Here is a 6058-nt window from a genome sequence, read left to right on the forward strand (position 1 = left end):
TTCTCTCTTAAGTTCGTTTATCCAGAATTGTCAAACTCTACTTATACTTGGAGTAACAGGTAAGATAGCAATGAACATCTCAAGTGTTTATATTTTAAATTTTTCAACCAATCTCGAAATAAGACATGGCTTACACGGTTACAAAATTTCTCAAAAGAGCGCCGGCAAGACATCACGCAACCATTTGCTACCTATCTCCTTACCTTTGGCTAGTAAAGTTGTAAAATAGATTACATAACCATTTTCAACATTTTTGGTATTTGTTGTTCTCAGATTAACAATGGTTTTCTACGGAAGGTAAGCAGCTCTTTCTCCTTCAAATATCAATTTTATGTTTAAGTGATGATCTATTAGTATATTAAATTGTAACTTGTATAGGAATAGAATTACACTCTTGATTTGAGTGAATATGCTTTACTTATTATTAATCAATAATCCTCCATGCACGATTATTTTAAATAATTATTATTTTATAATTTTTATTTAGATAATATACATATTGTAAATTGAAGAACTCCGATGATTATATAGATGCGTTACATTAACTAAATTGAAGCAATTATATTTTGTTTATCTTCAATTTTATTTTAGCTCTGGTTGTATATTATTTTGTTTTAATCCGAATGGGTTGTATACGTTATTTTTTTTCAAATGTCATTATATCTACCAACAAATTATCTTTTAATTATAATTTTGTTATGGATTGATTTAATAACATAATTTTTTTAACCGCTTCAATAATATGTACAACATTGTTTTAACCCGATACAACAAATTTAACTAACTATATTTTTTTAACTCGTATCAATAATATAATTTTGTTTAAAGCCGGATGAATAATGCATATTATTTTATTTTATCCCGAGACCATTATACTACCAATGAATTATCTTTTAATTTTATTTCACGTGGTTCAATAGCATAATCTTTTTTTGCACTGTTGAGTAATATATATTATTTTATTTTGGTCTGAGACAATTCATATGTATATCTAATATAATATTTTAAATAGATATAATTATCGAAAATCAAAATTTTCAATATTTCTATTTTTAATAATAGTTTAGATCGATAGATATAAATAGTATAGAATGGCCAATTTTAATTTTTATTTTGCGAAAATAAAACAAATAATACAATTTGATGAAAAGTTAGAATCACCATTACTCGTGAAAATCCCATGCTCAATCGAAAGACTTTTAATGGTGTATAATCAAACCATATGAAAATTGAGAGGACGGATGGGAAGACTTATTAGTTACTAAATTAAATCTTGTGCGATGTATGAGTTTTTGTTAATATTTAAAAAATTTATTTATCCTATTATATTATAATTTTAAAATATTTTATGTAAATATTTAATAAGTATAAATTTATAATTAAAATCACAGGATAACATATAATCGTATTTTAGTAGAATAAATAGATTATGTCTAGTAGTTTAACAATTTATTAGTTTAACGGATATGTAACTATATATTTATTTTTTAATAATAAAATAAATTGTGGTCGTAATTTAGTAGGATAAATAGGATAAGTAGATTATATTTAGTAATTTAAGAATTTAGTAGTAACACTATTTATTTATTATTTTAATAACCAAAATTAGAGAACAGGTTTAGTTAAATTAGGTTAACTGAGATATGTCACGTGATGCAGGTTTTTGTAATCAGGTTGTGGAACTTGATTTTCTGTACCCGAGTGAAGGGATTGACAGGAGATTGGAAAATGGATATCGAATTACTTCGGCTGCTGCAACTGCAGATCAAGCTGCCTTTATATTGAGTTCATCCAAGAAAAAATTGCAAGATATTACACAAGAAACTTTGCCAACATCTGCTTTCCCGAGCACCCATGTTAAGGATAAATGGTCAAGAAATGTGTATATTGCAACCATTTGTTATGGACAGACAGTGTCGTGAAGGCTTGGAGCGAACCAACTTTTAACTTGGGGGGTTGATAACCATTTCGAATAAATTCTACTGCGCTCCAAGGAAAGTGTAGATGGAGTTCTGCTGCATCATCACTTGGTCTCTGTAGAACATAATAGAGGGGCTGGCTACATGCTCAGTGGTATTTCAGTAGCTTTTTTTTACCAAAACACAAGAGGTATATTGTAAAAGAAATATCAAATATGCTTCGGCAAGGACAGGACAGGAGTCTCTTATTTTTCAGATTTTCAAGTTGGTCAGTGAAAGGGTTCCCGATACATGTATTACCCGCCGGTGCCTGGAGTCTGCTTCTAAATAATGTTACGTACTAGACTACTCAATGAGCCGCTTATTTAACCTTTACGCAGTTGTTGTAACTGGCGTATAGTATCTGTATTTTGTTGTCAGAAGAATTGCTTTCAAAGTTTACAAGTATATAAGCATATGACTATTTTGTGGAGTGGAATTGTGTGAGGATGATAATTTTTTTTTTTCAATGGTGATGCCTCAATGCTCTCTTTCCATTCAAAAAAATAAGTAATATAAAAATTATCTTAATTTGAATTTAATTTTAATTTTATCATAGATCAATAATAAATATTATTATTTACGGGTGAATATTATTTTATTTTAAATCGAATAGATTATATATTTTATTTTAGTGTGACCATATTATATAGACAAATGTATTACTTTTCAAATTTTATATTTATTTTAGCAAGGTTCAATAAAAAAATTTTAGCCCAAATGGTAGTATTTATTATTTTGTTTTAGTATGAGCTAGCAATTTTTTTTTACCATCAGGCTTGTTATATCAACCAAAATCCAATTAATTGTATTTAATTTTTTGTTTAATTTTATTTTAGCATCGGGTAAATATAATTTTGTTTTAGAGCCGAATGAATAATATATATAATTTTGTTTTAACCTAATGACAGTTAAACTTATTTTTATATTTTATTTAAGATTGGATATAATTCTATTTAACCTAACCGAATGAAAATATAGTTTTTTTTTGTTTAAACCAAGACTATTAGACATATTATAATTCAATTTTTATTCGAATAATTATTGTGAATATTAATCTATTTATGAGTGTATTTTATTTTAAATATTAATATAATTACTTTAATATGCCGACTACCAAACAAATTTTCATTATTTCCTCTTTAATATAGATAGTGTAGATAGATAGATATAATAGTATAGATTTATATAATTATATTGCGGGTACTGTTCAATTAAGAAGATTGTTTTATGTTAAACATAATTATATTTTTAGAATTATCAAAATAAAGGTGATCAAGGACTAAAAACCAAACTTTGAATGTTTCGTTTTTAATATAATTGTATCGATAGCTTAAAACCCTGCGATGCACAAATTTTTTTCAATATTATGTAACTTTTAAAAAAATAATTTGAGTTGAAATCTTAATTTTCTTATTTAAAATTTTTAAATGATATGATTTCATGAGAAATATATATTAATACCCGTTTATGTTCATGATTTTTTTTGTAAGAGATATTTGAAAAAGATAATGATACTTAGTAGAGAATATAATTTTATTGATATTTCTACGTGTTTTTACAAAGAAAATGATTATTTTTTAATTAAAAGTTAAGTTTTAGTTTAGATCAATGATAAGTGAATTATGCTTAGTATTAACTTCATTTTATACTGAATTAATAGTTTACATTATTGTATTTTAACCCGAAACTAATTACACCGAAAAAATTCAACTAAATATTTTTAATTTGATTTTTACTTTTTAAGCCCGGTTCAATGTGATAATTCAGTTTTAACTCGGACAAATATTATATATGATTTTGTTTTAGCTAGCCAAATTATATTTCGATAAATTAACTTTTGATAGTATAGATATAAATATCTATAATATATATACATACTTATATATATATATATAATAAGTAAATTATTTGTTATAGTGAATATTATTATAGAAATTAATTAAATAAAAATTAAATAGTAGAATAAGTTGATTTGGTATCAACTAAAATAATATAGGGATCTATGATCTGATTTATCTTTATTTTTCTCTTAATAATAATACCTATATGCCTAATTGTTTTAACTAATGATAGGATGAGCTGGAAATAATATTTAAAAAATAACCTATTTCAAAATAGGCATTATGCAATGTAGTAAGTGTCCGCATTATGCAATGTAGTAAGTGCAAATAAGTATATCACACTGCCTTATCCTTATTTCCTTTCAATTGAATACATATTTTATTTATTCAATAAAATTATTTTTAAAATTCTGAATATGCATTTGACGTGGGAGTAATTCATTAGAATATGCAATTATCAAATGCTTAATACTACTACTTCATGTATGACTAATCTACTTATACTTTGCTAGAAAGTTTAACATAGGGTACAAAATGAAAAGATACGTGATCCATTTATTTTGAAGTCCATGGATTGGCCGTACTCCCATTCTTTGTGGAGTTTGCAACTGGCTAATATTAGATACTGCGTGAGGTTTAATTTGACAAAATTGACTAATTTTATGAAACATATTATTTTGGTATTATTTAAAGAAAAATCAGCTATTTATATTATTTTTTCATTGAAATCACCGTATGTAATGAATTAATAATATATGATGATGGAAAAACCTTTAACGCTGAATATAATATTATCTTAGGCTAGGCTATTTCATTATGCTGAATATGATATTATCTAAGTAAATGTTTTCATAATAAATGCACAAAATTTGGTTGATTATGAACAAAATATTACCTCCAGATAGAGCCGGCCAAACGGTCAGGCAGATCGTGCCGGGCCGAATTTTCGGCGGTCCGGTTCATCAGCCAGTTAATTCGTGAACGGCCCGTAAAGCTACACGAATCGAATCTTACCGTGCCGATTTGACGGAAAGTTAACTCTTGAACGGCTTGCGAATCAGGCAATTTTAGCGGTCCGGCGAGTTTGGCGGTTCGCGAATCAGGCGAATAACCGCCGCGTGCTGTTTGTGGTTTGAACTTGTGGATGTGGTGTGTACACAGATGTGGTGTGAATATTCGCCTTTTATTTTTTTTGTTTTTTTTTTATGTTTTGCTTTTAACTTTGTATAAACCGTCTTTGCATTTTTATTTTTATTTTTATTTTACATTTTTTGGATTTCTATTTTTGTTTTACATTTTTTATATTGAATTTTTTTTTACAGTGATCACACTTCAATTTTTAATTTTTTAACTTTGTATAAACCGACTTAGGCTTTTTCAATTTTTAACATTTCAACATTTTTATTTGATCAAATAAGTGACTAGTTTATTTTTAAAAACATTTTTTTTGTATCTTCAATTTTTCTTTTCAAAATTGTGTTTTTTCGAATTTATAAAACTAACGAATATATACAAAAAACATAAAAAAAAAATTATACATCATTCGAATATATACATAATTCGAATATATACAAAAAATTTATATTAAAATAAAAAAATCTACCTACATATTAAAAATGCAAAATTTTAATAAACCAAAAAACATAAAAAAAATGAAAATTTATATTAACAAAAACAAAATTTAAGAACACGAATATGAACATAAAAACAAAAAAACTGAGGAAGAATTTTACCAACTTCCGGTCGAGGAGATCGCATAGAAGTTGCTTGACTCGATCCCTGAGAAAAAATAGTATCCCTTCCTTCTTCCATTGTTCAGAAATACTTGCCTGAAAAAATTGAACTCGCCGGAATTTGTTACAGTGTTGCCAGATTTGTTTGAAAATATAGTGTTGCCGGAATTTGTGTAACTGTGTTTTTGTGATTTACCGACTACTAGTGACCTGGGCTGTGAGTCTGTGACTGTATTGTGATTTGTGAGCAGAGAGCAGGTGAACAGAGATAATTCGAGGAGTGAGAGAAATTGAGAGATTGATTAAGAGTGAGACAGCTTAACAGTGAGGGCGAGATTATTTATAGAGAATAAAGAGGTGAACGTTGGAGGAGGTTGCAGCCTTGCAGGTGAACGTTGGAGGAGGTTGCAGGTGAACGTTGTTCACTTCTTCTGTTACCGTTTAGCGCGTGCCGAATAGTGCCGGTTAACGGGCCGAATAACAGACCGAATAACAGAGATAACGGGCCGAATAACGGGCCGGT

The sequence above is a fragment of the Apium graveolens genome, chromosome 10 (assembly GCF_009905375.1).
Source record: "Apium graveolens cultivar Ventura chromosome 10, ASM990537v1, whole genome shotgun sequence".
Taxonomy (NCBI): Eukaryota; Viridiplantae; Streptophyta; class Magnoliopsida; order Apiales; family Apiaceae; genus Apium; species Apium graveolens.